Genomic DNA, 14752 nt, shown 5'->3' with positions numbered 1-14752 from the left:
AATACAGTAAAAAAAAATTTGTTTTTTGTTTTTTGCACTAATTTGGAAACACTCTGTTGTTTGACATCGCCTTGGCCAGATGACGTACTGGGAACACTAACATCAGAACTGGTGACAGTACCTGGTTGCTCATTCTGATCATATGTGGACTGCTTTGAATCCATTCTGAGCGCAAAGCACTGGGGAGTGCTAAAAATTATTTGGTAGATACTGCTGACAGGTATGACTTTTGACAGCCAGAATTATTTATGCACAATTATGGGAGACACCCCAAAAACACAGAGGAGTGCTAAAAATTATTTGGTAGCCAGAAATATTAATGCACAATTAGGGAGGACACCCCAAAAGCACTGAGGAGTGCTAAAAATTATTTAGTAGATACTGCTGACAGATATGACTTTTGACAGCCAGAAATATTTATGCACAATTATGGGAGACACCCCAAAAACACAGAGGAGTGCTAAAAATTATTTGGTAGCCAGAAATATTAATGCACAATTAGGGAGGACACCCCAAAAGCACTGAGGAGTGCTAAAAATTATTTAGTAGATACTGCTGACAGATATGACTTTTAACAGCCAGAAATATTTATGCACAATTATGGGAGACACCCCAAAAACACAGAGGAGTGCTAAAAATTATTTGGTAGCCAGAAATATTAATGCACAATTAGGGAGGACACCCCAAAAGCACTGAGGAGTGCTAAAAATTATTTAGTAGATACTGCTGACAGATATGACTTTTGACAGCCAGAAATATTTATGCACAATTATGGGAGACACCCCAAAAACACAGAGGAGTGCTAAAAATTATTTGGTAGCCAGAAATATTAATGCACAATTAGGGAGGACACCCCAAAAGCACTGAGGAGTGCTAAAAATTATTTAGTAGATACTGCTGACAGATATGACTTTTGACAGCCAGAAATATTAATGCACAATTAGGAAGGACACCCCAAAAGCACTGAGGAGTGCTAAAAATTATTTAGTAGATACTGCTGACAGATATGACTTTTGACAGCCAGAAATATTAATGCACAATTAGGGAGGACACCCCAAAAGCACTGAGGAGTGCTAAAAATTATTTAGTAGATACTGCTGACAGATATGACTTTTGACAGCCAGAAATATTAATGCACAAATAGGGAGGACACCCCAAAAGCACTGAGGAGTGCTAAAAATTATTTAGTAGATACTGCTGACAGATATGACTTTTGACAGCCAGAAATATTAATGCACAAATAGGGAGGACACCCCAAAAGCACCGAGGAGTGCTAAAAATTATTTAGTAGATACTGCTGACAGATATGACTTTTGACAGCCAGAAATATTAATGCACAATTATGGGAGACACCCCAAAAACACAGAGGAGTGCTAAAAATTATTTGGTAGCCAGAAATATTAATGCACAATTAGGGAGGACACCCCAAAAGCACTGAGGAGTGCTAAAAATTATTTAGTAGATACTGCTGACAGATATGACTTTTGACAGCCAGAAATATTTATGCACAATTAGGAAGGACACCCCAAAAGCACTGAGGAGTGCTAAAAATTATTTAGTAGATACTGCTGACAGATATGACTTTTGACAGCCAGAAATATTAATGCACAATTAGGGAGGACACCCCAAAAGCACTGAGGAGTGCTAAAAATTATTTAGTAGATACTGCTGACAGATATGACTTTTGACAGCCAGAAATATTAATGCACAAATAGGGAGGACACCCCAAAAGCACTGAGGAGTGCTAAAAATTATTTAGTAGATACTGCTGACAGATATGACTTTTGACAGCCAGAAATATTAATGCACAATTAGGGAGGACACCCCAAAAGCACTGAGGACTGCTAAAAATTATTTAGTAGATACTGCTGACAGATATGACTTTTGACAGCCAGAAATATTTATGCACAATTATGGGAGACACCCCAAAAACACAGAGGAGTGCTAAAAATTATTTGGTAGCCAGAAATATTAATGCACAATTAGGGAGGACACCCCAAAAGCACTGAGGAGTGCTAAAAATTATTTAGTAGATACTGCTGACAGATATGACTTTTGACAGCCAGAAATATTAATGCACAATTAGGAAGGACACCCCAAAAGCACTGAGGAGTGCTAAAAATTATTTAGTAGATACTGCTGACAGATATGACTTTTGACAGCCAGAAATATTAATGCACAATTAGGGAGGACACCCCAAAAGCACTGAGGAGTGCTAAAAATTATTTAGTAGATACTGCTGACAGATATGACTTTTGACAGCCAGAAATATTAATGCACAAATAGGGAGGACACCCCAAAAGCACTGAGGAGTGCTAAAAATTATTTAGTAGATACTGCTGACAGATATGACTTTTGACAGCCAGAAATATTAATGCACAATTATGGGAGACACCCCAAAAACACAGAGGAGTGCTAAAAATTATTTGGTAGCCAGAAATATTAATGCACAATTAGGGAGGACACCCCAAAAGCACTGAGGAGTGCTAAAAATTATTTAGTAGATACTGCTGACAGATATGACTTTTGACAGCCAGAAATATTTATGCACAATTAGGAAGGACACCCCAAAAGCACTGAGGAGTGCTAAAAATTATTTAGTAGATACTGCTGACAGATATGACTTTTGACAGCCAGAAATATTAATGCACAATTAGGGAGGACACCCCAAAAGCACTGAGGAGTGCTAAAAATTATTTAGTAGATACTGCTGACAGATATGACTTTTGACAGCCAGAAATATTAATGCACAAATAGGGAGGACACCCCAAAAGCACTGAGGAGTGCTAAAAATTATTTAGTAGATACTGCTGACAGATATGACTTTTGACAGCCAGAAATATTAATGCACAATTAGGGAGGACACCCCAAAAGCACTGAGGACTGCTAAAAATTATTTAGTAGATACTGCTGACAGATATGACTTTTGACAGCCAGAAATATTTATGCACAATTATGGGAGACACCCCAAAAACACAGAGGAGTGCTAAAAATTATTTAGTAGATACTGCTGACAGATATGACTTTTGACAGCCAGAAATATTAATGCACAATTAGGGAGGACACCCCAAAAGCACTGAGGAGTGCTAAAAATTATTTAGTAGATACTGCTGACAGATATGACTTTTGACAGCCAGAAATATTAATGCACAATTAGGGAGGACACCCCAAAAGCACTGAGGAGTGCTAAAAATTATTTAGTAGATACTGCTGACAGATATGACTTTTGACAGCCAGAAATATTTATGCACAATTATGGGGGACACCCCAAAAGCGCTGGGGAGTGCCAAATATGAAGAAAAAATAATAAACCTCTATCCTCCTCTCTGCACTAGCGATTTTGGTTAGAGCAATTGCAAGAACAATATTGTATTCTCTGTCCCTGCTCTAATTAGCCTATGACTACACCCTGCTCTCTCCCTCTGTCAAATGGCGATGGATTGCTGTGGAGGCGTGTATTTATAAAGTTGAAGTATCGCGAGAACCGAGCCCCGAGATCCGACGACGTCACAATGACGTTCGGCCTCGATTTGGATTCGGAATGGGCGGGAGAGTACCGAGCTGCTCAGCTCGGTACTCGGATACCCAAAGTTCGGGTGGGTTCGGTTCTCGGAGAACCGGACCCGCCCATCTCTAGTTTCTATACACATGAAAACAAAACCCCTGACTGTTTCTGTAACTCATGTCAATCTAGTGTGTGTATCTCTGAATTTGTCTTATGTAAAAACATAAAATATGTTTTAGCCCCATTGTTGATTTTATCTCTACCAGAGCAGAGAGAGAGAGAGGGAGAGAGAGAGAGAGAGAGAGGTAGAGAGAGAGAGAGGTAGAGAGAGAGAGAGGGAGAGGTAGAGGGGGAGAGACAGAGAGAGGGAGAGAGAGAGAGGTAGAGGTAGAGAGAGAGAGGTAGAGAGAGAGAGAGAGGGAGAGGTAGAGGGGGAGAGAGAGAGAGAGAGAGAGACTAACGTTTGTGTAAAGAGTGGGAAATAGGAAAGCAATGAATGATGGGAATACAAAGGTTTGAATACAAACATACATGTAGAAAGGGAGATTTTTACAACAAAATTACAGCTGGATTGGACTCTGACTCTATGGGGAAATGGCTGTATTCATTCCACTGCTCCCCTTAGCTATTTGCTAACTATGACCCCTCCCCATACTTGACTAGGGGGTCTTAACAGTGCCATCCAGTGTCGTCCGTCATTTGTTTAGTAAGAACTCGGTATCTCATTGACTACATACCTTTTCAACGGACTTTTCTAACTTATAATAGAGAAATGTACAAATGTACTCTTAGTGACTCATATTTTCTCTGAAATACATAAAACGATATTTTGGAGCAAAGTATGTACATACTTCATTGTTGGATAATGATTCTCAGCCAAACAAATTATCATGAGTCACTGCAGCCTAAAACAAAAGAGTGTTCCAATTGTCTATTGTTAATTAGTCTTTCAAGAGTAATTCTTCTATTTCTCTATCTCACCCCTTTTAAACACTTGTCTATACTTCTTTTGTGTCCCCTTTATCTGTGAAAAGAAAAACAAGATAGTTATCTTAAAACAGCAAACAAAACAAACATTTCTATTCTTTGCCGTCGGCTAGTGATTTAGGAAAACAAACATGTGACAACATAAAACGAACAAACAAAATCAACAAAGATTACTTTTAAAAAAATAAGTTTCTTTCTACATTTTGCACCTTAATGCTCACCACAGATTAACTCTAGAGTCGGCTATATTTCTCCCCCAGAATATTAGTTGTTACAGAGTGTGCAATCAATTAAAGGGGAACCTCTGAGAGAAGTGTACGCCTCCTTTGTGGATGTCTATGTGATTTCCAACCCAGGTATTCATTCTTCTCTCTACACAGTTCCTACTCATGTGTCCCTTCTTATGGCAGTAGAAGCACGTCCCTGTCATGTCTGCACAATGTTTTGCTAGGTGTCCTATTTTATTGCCTTGAAAACACTTCCTCAACTCGTGTTGTTTCTCTTCCTTTTTACAATCTCTCCTAATGTGTCCTTCTTCTCTGCAATTGTAACATCTCACTATTCTGGGTTTCCTGTTATGTGGGTTGTATTCTGGTGGTCGTGTGTGCAGTCCCTCTAGTGCTGGGATACTTATCATCATTACCCTATCACTTAGTGTCTCTTTCTGTTTATTTATACTTTTATCATGTTCTATAGCTGACTCCCTGAGAGCACTTACAGTGGTTCCTTTCCAGTATGGTAATGAAGTTTGCACCCTTCTTTTCAAGTTTTCCCTGAGGCCATCCATTAGAACTTTAACAGCAACCTCTCTGTAATATGGATTATCTTTTATGTCTGGTACCCCAGTATATTTGCCCATTGCTATCAGAGCTCTGCAAAAATAGTCTGTTGCATTTTCACTATCTTTTTGCCGGATACTAAAAAATTTACTCCAGTCCACTATCACTGGGAAATATATAGCCAACTGTGTGATTATATGTCTAATATTGTCCTGATTATTATCCTCGGTTAAGGATTCATCCTCCTCCAACATACAATCATTAATGAACTTTTGTATATCAGTATTGAGAGGAAGACAGGTCTTCAATAATACTCGCCAATCGTTATTAGTTGGCTCATACACATTACCATAATATCTAATAAACTGCTGACATTTGGTCAAATCTTTCCTAGGATCAGGGAAATCAGACAAAATTGAAAATGTTTCAGACCTAGTGCATGGATCATGCTTTGCTACATGTTTTAAGGGAACATCACTATTCCTGTCTGCTTTCCTATTGGGAACTGCTGCTGTGCAGACAGGATGTAAGTCTACCAAATCACTAAAACTAGTTGCTGAAATTGCTGCTGCAGTACAATGGATGTCTCCCCCTGTGTTAACCTTTTCATTATTCTCACCACTTTCAGCAGCTGCCCCTGCTGGTGGGACCGTTCCTCTTCTTTGTCCTGAAACATTACTTTTAACGTTACTTAAAACAACATACAACTTACTAGTTACAGTTTTTACATTTTTGGTATTGGCTGTACTTCCCGCCCCGACCGAATTTATCGGGGGCGTGTTTGCGCTCAGTTCGCCACGCTTTGCAACGCACACTTCTGGAATGCTTGTTTCCGGTACGTTTACTTCCGCTGAACACGTGTTTTTCCTTACACTCACTTCCGCTGTGCGTTCGCTGCTCTGCCACGTGTTACCTTCCATTTGCCACGATTTTAAACATTGATTATGTGCATTTCTCACTTTCGTTGACTTAATCAACCGTACTTTATCTTTTACGGTATTTAGCACCTCTGCATTAAAACTCCCTGTTGTTGGGAAAGGCCTGTCACAATCTTTGGTTATTTCGACCCACGTGTCACAATACACAGTTGCGTATGCACCATATTTTGCACACATGAGAAATCTCGCTGACTCAATAAGACCTTCCTTAGGCAGTAAATTGGCAATCTCTAGCGTATGCCTAGCACCCATGTTGCACAATATACTTTCTACCCGGAACACAGACACACCGCAATGCTCTGTTCCTTCCGGCCAAATGTGAAATACAGACACACCGCAATGCTCTGTTCTTTCCACTAAATAATTTCAACTCTGTTGCTATACTCACCGCTAGAGATCTATAATGCTCGGTGAACGTATTTCCTTTAGCCGCGTTCACTTGCTTTTTCTCACCCCTGGCGAGGATCCCTAATACAGAAATATCACTGTGGGCCCCAAGGGCTATCAGCTCCTCGATACCCTGGCTCAACCACAAAAATATGCTGAGTTTATTATCGCTGGGAGCACAAGTTAATACAATCAACCTGCCTTTCCAGTATAATTCCTCCTAGCTGCTTCACCAATTCGCACTAACGGTGCGATTGGATCGCACTGCCTACCAATACTAATTATTAGCAAACCTTGCGATCTATTGGTAGCGCTTTTGCGAAAACTTTGTTTTCGCATTCGGTATACCTGCCCTGTATACCGTCCTTCAGTTGGGCAATCTGCCTCGTCAGACAGCAACTGAGTACAATGAATAATAACAGTGTATCTACGTTACAAAATCGCACACTATACACCTTTTCTGCGCAGAAAATTGAAAGTTCCCAACAACCGTAATAATGTCTCAGAGGCTTTCACAAGTAATTATACTATGCATATAATAACTATCAAAACAATTGTTCAACCACGTGGCAAATCTACCGGAAGTTTGCGTACGCACAGCAGGAAGTACACATACGCACAGCAATGCAATACACTTTAAACCATTAAAACGACAATAAAAAGAAACATTTTTCTTTCTTGTCCCTAGATTCTAATTAGCGTTCCTTCAGTCTATGCAACAACGGACATTCGGTTTCGCAACACACAGTGAACCACAGGTATTAGACGCATTACGTTCTTTCCTGCTTTATGCGACGCGTCCGTCAATCCACCCTTTGTTGAGGAACCGAATATCGTAAGCGTTGCATACCTGCCGGTAACGTAACTCCAAACTCACGAGCCCCCAAATTATTAAAGTAATTCTATCGTTTTAAAATAAGCATTGCCCAATCAATTGAATGTGTGTCCAAAGCACAGAGTGATTTATTTTTAACAGATGTAAATAGTCAACAATTCAATACATTATTATATCATGATAAAGTACAGTACAGCACAGCCAATACCAAAAGATAAGTACATACCAATGCAATCGCTTGCGCTCGCTTGCGCACCCACGGGACCCGATGAACAATATTCTGTATAGAATATTCTGTCAGAGTTGACTGAGGCCCCAGTGAGATGTAGCTAATATATATACAGTCAGTGTTTCATTGTGAACAATAGAGATGACGTAGATGGTTTCTATAGGTCCAGACGTTGGGTGGGTCCAGGCCAGACAGGTAATAGGTTGATTCAATCTAAGGAATCCAAAGGTGGGGGTCTTCTCTCCAGGGGGTCTGCTCCTTTTCATAGCCAGTATCATACAAAGGTTTTACTCTCTAATATCAATAACTAAAGTATGCAATGTGCGATCTCTTCGCCGACTGCACCGGACAGCTGCTGATGATTAGGGCTTCAATATGATATCAGGCATGACACCTTTCCTATTACCTAAACCTTTAATAACACTACAATGTACATATAATCACTATATATATATATATATATATATATATATATATATATATATAGACTAATAACAAACCGAATACTATCTGCTCCTGAATTACAGTATAACAGAACCAATATGAAATGATATTAATAACTAACTGTTGTAATGCGAGTGTGTGCGTGCGTATTTTACCGTGCGAACGCACCACATCGCGTAACACGTGGCGTACGCTTCGCAATACGCACGGCAAACCAATATTAAACCAATATACTTTCATTCATCCAATTATACGACTTCAACAACAGTTTGAGTCCAGAGGGTATTGAGTTAATTTATAGTCGATAGTACCGGCCAATAGATAAGGTGTTAAACCGGGTTGGTGGAAAAGAGACGATCTTCCACCTTATTGGTTTATGTTGGTTTTAGCTGGCTGCCCTGCTCTTCGCCACCTATATAAAAAAGGTCCAAATTGTTGATAGAAACTTTTGATAGAATTTGATAGAAATAAAATAAAATAAAAGAAAATAAAAATAAATAAAATAGTTTATAGAAAATAAAATAAAAATAAAAATAAAAATAATAGCAAAAATAAAAGGACCTTTTTATTTCCAAACTTAAGTCGGTGTCCGTGTCTTTATTTTATGGTTTCTAAGTATGGTGTAAGGTTAACACAAAGGTGGTTTTACATATGGGGGGGGGGAATCAACACTATGCATTTTAAAAAATAATAATATTTGTTTAGCGATTTATTTTTTAAAGATAAAATGTACTTATTGGGACAACCTTTTAAGAGTTAATTTCTCTTGTGGTTACTCATAAATGATCCATATGGATGTGTAGAGATCTAAAAACAAGATAATTTTAGAGTGAGAAATAGAGAAACTGAAGATACAGGGTCATAAATTGGAAGTAACAGCAAGAAATGCAAACTGAATGGTCAACTCAAAGTAAAGGATAATGTGTAGATATTAGCCCATGAGAAAAGTTATTTGCAATTATTATTTTATGATAGAACCTTAATGCACATTAGCATGCATTAGATATATATGAAGAGCCCCCTCTCCCTCTCTATTCACAGAACTTGTTTTCAACAGCAGACAATTATAGTTGCCAACTGTATGGTGTTACTTAGTACTCTCTGGGGCATATTCAATTCAGTCTGGAGCATGTAGATTTGCTTACAGAAGTTGACTATTATACTTGTATGCTTTGTAGTGTATAATTTAGGTTATGTTTTAATCATACTTGCCCACTCGCCCTGATTGTCCGGGAGACTCCCAAATTTTGCACAGATCTCCCGCAGTACCATGTTGGTTTTGCGGCATCCTGCCACATCTCAGTGAAGTGGTCAGGATGGGGTATTCCATGACGTGAGTCACAGCAAACCGCGTAATGTAGGCTTTGATACCTGGGTCATATTAACACTGCTGCATAAATGTATAATTAAGGGCAGGGCCTGATCAGCCAACAGGCGCTGGGTCGGGGGGGGGGGGGGGGGGGGTCGCATCGCTGGTTAAGTTGTAAAAAAGTTCCTTTTTTTTTGCAGATTCAACCTGCTCGTCCGTCCCCCGCCCGGAATTTTTACTTTCTGGGGTCCGCTCCTGTGTATGGAGTCCATTTATGACTCCATACACAGTCAGTGACAGCTCCAACAGCAGAGACGGCAGGCGCAGCTAACAGCATCAGAAGCTGTCAGTGCAGGCGCGGTGCGCTGTTCAGTGTGGTCACGTGAGATGTTAACATCTCACGAGACCACACTAAGCAGACAGAGCGCGCCTGCACTGACGAAACAGTCACTGCTGGATCCCGGAGCGCACAGAAGATTTCTCGGCAGGTAAGTAAAAAAAGTAAACTGCACTGTGGGCTGCCCATGGAGTGATAATAACCCAGGGGGAGGGGAACCTCAGGCAACAAAAATTCATGGGGGGGGGAACCTCAGGCAACAAAAATTCATGGGGGGGGAACCTCAGGCAACAAAAATTCATGGGGGGGGAACCTCAGGCAACAAAAATTCATGGGGGGGGACCTCAGGCAACAAAAATTCATGGGGGGGGGGAACCTCAGGCAACCAAAATTCATGGGGGGGACCTCAGGCAACAAAAATTCATGGGGGGGAACCTCAGGCAACAAAAATTCATGGGGGGTGACGGACCTCAGGCAACAAAAATTCATTGGGGGGGAACCTCAGGCAACAAAAATTCATGGGGGGGGGAACCTCAGGCAACTAAAATTCATAGGTGGGGGAACCTCAGGCACCAAAAATACATGGAGGGGGGAACCTCAGGCACCAAAAATTCATGGGGGGGACCCTCAGGCACCAACAATTCATGGGGGGACCCTCAGACACCAAAAATTCATGGGGGGGACCCTCAGGCTCCAAAAATTCATAGGGGGGACCCTCAGGCACCAACAATTCATGGGGGGACCCTCAGACACCAAAAATTCATGGGGGGGACCCTCAGGCACCAAAAATTCATGGGGGGGGACCCTCAGGCACCAAAAATTCATGGGGGGGACCCTCAGGCACCAAAACTTCAGGGGGGCCCTTGGGCACCAAAAATTACTGGGGGGGGGCTCAGGCACAAATAATTACTGGGGGAGGGCTCAGGCACAGATCATAACTGGTGGGGGGGAGTGGCACATATCATGACTTGGGGGCGGGGGGGGGGTTAAGGTGCAGGGGGATAAATATTTTTCTCTATATGGGGGCCAGAGGTGAGATCATGACTCGGGGGTTGGGGGGTGGGGTAAATAAGCTGCAGGGGGCATAAAAATTATAAATTGGCTAAGGGCTGGGGGGCTAATTAACTGACTGTCAGGAGTTGGTAGATGTTAGTATATTATTATAAATAATTTTCATATCTTTTATTATCTATATATGCCTGTAGCAAGGGGTTGTTTTATTTGGTCATAATGGAGTGTTGTGTTTGAATCATTCAGGGTTTGTTAACATTTTGCATTTTTGCACATTTTCAATACAGGACCCCAAGGTTCCAGAAGCCAACTGACAACAACGCTTCACGAACAAGCAAGAGAGAACATCAGGTAGTCTACACTGCAAGATCCAGTAAGAGAGAACATCAGGTAGTCTACGCTGCAAGATCAGGTAAGAGAGAACAGTGCAATCTGTCTTAACTTTGAATGTGTATTTTTACTTTAGTGACATTTTAATGTGTTTTCAAACTAATGTGGGCCTGCTTTATGAATGTAAGTAATTAAAAAAAATAAGTAAGTTTTCACCTGGACAAAACCATGTTACAATGCAAGAGATGCATATTAGTTTATTATTTTGCACACAAGTTAAATACTGGCTGTTTTTTCATGTAGCACACAAATACTTTATGTTTACACTGCAATTTAAAATTGATCTAGAACATGCCCTACCCTAACTATAAACCTTTCCCCACATTTTAATTTACATCCCCCTCCAATGCAACATGGTTTTGGCCCACGTGCAAAGTTACAATTTTTGGGGGATTTCCTTTCCTTAATGAATCAGGACTATGTGTTTTTATTAATATTTTACAATTTCGTGCATATATATACATATACACACACACATGTATATATATATATATACACACACACACACACACACACACACACACACGTGAAGTGGGCTGGTAGACTGTGTAATTCCATACCTCCACTTCTACTGCCTTAATTGTAAAACTGTTCTAACCTTCCACTTTGAAGACTGTGTATAAATATAGAAATATAGGTATTGGCTGGGGGAGGGGCGACGCGGGAAGGGGGGCGGCAAGGGGTGTGTTAGCCTGAGGCGGCTGGAACCCTTAATCAGGCCCTTATTAAGGGCGGTATCAAAATGACACGATCCCCTACCTCCCCCTGCAAGATATGTTCAGATTTTAGTGTTAACATTTTTAGTTAAAAAGTACTTGGATATACCCATGGTGTATATTTTATTCAAAGGGTACTTATGTGGCATTATTAACCACAATGGGTCTGATGACTCCCCAGTCATTGACTCCTGTCCATGTACTAGGATACCTCTTCTCTATCCTAATCCTACTGGAACCATACTCAAGAAGGGCACTGGGAGTAGGTATGGCAATTATAACAAGAGCGCAGTATGGTGAACAATGTAAGTAAGGCAGACAAGAGGAGGAATGATTCTGAGCATGCCCTATCACAGTAAAATCTTATATATATATATATATATATATATATATATATAATATATAAATCATTGGGCTGCTTGTCTGTCCAGTTATGCATTCAGACACCCCTGCACCAATTGGAATGAAACCAATGCGAGATGGTCCAGTTGGATCCTGTCCAGGTTTTAGGGAGGTTAGGGTCCCAGTAGAACCTCCCGTCGGTGTACGCTGGGCAGAACTTTGATCTGGCGAGCCTGTCCTGGTCCTTCCACTAGATGGATTTCAATGACATTTAATATAAAAACAAAAATGACACTGGGCAGCCACCTAATGGGTGTGTTGGAAGACCTGCTAAGCTTCTAATTATTTTGAAAAGGTTGACAGTTACATCCAACTCATTGATAACTTAATAGCTTGAAGATTTAAACCCAGGCAACGGCTGGTACTTCAGCTAGTAATTACTGTATTTTTCGCACCATAAGACGCACTTTTTCCCCCCAAAAAAGTGGGGGGAAAAGTGTGTGCGTCTTATGGAGCGAATACTGCAAAAAAGGGGACCTTAATTATGCCATGCTGGGCGAGCGCGTGCAGGAGAGGCTCTCCCTCTACAGAGTGAATATATCGATCTCCCCTGGAGCTTCTGCGGTTGCAGCCAACGCCAGACAGGCGTGATAGAGTGGGGTCACAGCTGTCCCTAAGGTCGCTGCACCTGGCAACACAGGGAGGGCTCTGGGGCTTAGCGCATATCCCACCGCACTGACAGCCAGTGGTCTGGGACGGGGAGGACTGAGCTGCGGGAAGACATGCTGGGTAGGCGGCGGACCTGTGCCCCCCGTGGAGAACTCCCCGCTTCAGCTTGCCACTTACCACTTGCCTGGACGGATCCCCGGACTAAGGAGAGATCCCGCGAAACGACAAAACCGGAAGTCGCGGTAACAGCAGACGCTCCTTCACTTCCGGCTCCTACAATCCAATTGGATAGTTCCCGGGCGGCTCCAGCGGGTGGCGCTGACGCTTCAGCGGGTCCTCTCAGCTCTCCCCGAGTGTTTGTCTGCAACCCTGCGCTTTGTGGAGTCTGCCAGAAAAACAGCAGGCTGGCTGTCTCGTCGGGAGGTGAGTGAGTCACAGTGCCCCTTATTATAATATCAGAGAGCTCTCTCCAATGAGCATCAATGCTGTGCCACACTTTAATAAGCTTGTCTGAGGTACTATTAATGCTGGCTGCAGGGGGCACAATTCATTAAAAACCCATACATATGATGTTGCACTTTGAATATTTTTTTACCTGTTTTCCTCCCCTAAAAACTAGGCGCATCTTATGGTCAGGTGCGTCTTATGGAGCGAAAAATACGGTAATAAAAGAAGATCTTTAGTCTTAAGATTATTTGCATAATTGTTTTTCTTTCAATGCCACAGCTTTTGTCTCTCAGCACTTATTGTGGAGGGCACAGCGTGCAATGAAAATTAGAGTGCACGGCAAATTTAGAATCAGACACACCGAACTTAAAATTACCTGGACTGAATAAAGATGTAGTTAGTGGCACACTGTCCAATTAAACACCTGTGGGATTACGATGGATCAGTTGCAAATTGCATTACAAGTAACTTCTTGCTGATATAGGTGGAAAATTAAGTTTATTATGCAGGGATCCTTCTTATAATCAGATGTGGTGTAATAGACTTCGTGCTAGATGCATCTTTTTCCAAAATTTGGACATATTTTAATCATAACAAGTGTGTATATGTAATAATTGTCAGGCTAAAAGTAATGTAGGTATTCAATAAAAAAATTCTAATATGTGGCAGATGGTTCTCATAATATATTGGTAAATTATGAAATTACTTTTTTTCCAAAAGATAAGAGAATAGATAGAAGTATATTACTTATTTTACAATCCTTGGTTCAGCAGGTATACTTTATGCATTTATCTAATATTTGGCATGCTTGTAGGACACAAGAGGAAAGTGTGAAGATCTCTTCCACACGGGTCACATATAGACATGTAACAAATATCTAACAGGGGGGAGGGGTTGGGTTAAAACTTATCTTCCAGGTCTGGTGGCTTGTAAACAAAAGAAAATGTGCTACATAAAAAGCAGTGTGTATGTCCAAGTTGTGTGTAACTTACTGTACATTGTGAATTATTGTGCACCATTTTCACAGAGAGGCTTATGGCATGGTATCAGCACTAAATAGGTTATTAAAATAATTAGATCACATACAGTGCAAGACAATGGGGTATATTTACTAAACTGCAGGTTTGAAAAAGTGGAGGTGTTACCTATAGCAAACAATGATTTTGTAGCTGTCATTTTGTAGAATGCACTAAATAAATGATAACTAGAATCTGATTGGTTGCTATATACAACATCTCCACTCTTACATAGCCGCAGTTTAATAAATATACCCCCATGAGTGTGCTGGTCCGGTCAGCTGCCTGGATCAGTCACCCCCTCCTGGGTCCTCCATTGCTGGGAGGAGAACCTTGGTCGGCATAGCAATTACAGGTAAAGTACAGACTTGATATAATAAACATTAAGATGTTTTTGAGAAAGTTTAGCAA

This window comes from Mixophyes fleayi, chromosome 9 (assembly GCF_038048845.1).
Source record: "Mixophyes fleayi isolate aMixFle1 chromosome 9, aMixFle1.hap1, whole genome shotgun sequence".
Classification (NCBI taxonomy): domain Eukaryota; kingdom Metazoa; phylum Chordata; class Amphibia; order Anura; family Limnodynastidae; genus Mixophyes; species Mixophyes fleayi.
Note: the sequence above shows the minus strand (reverse complement) of the source record.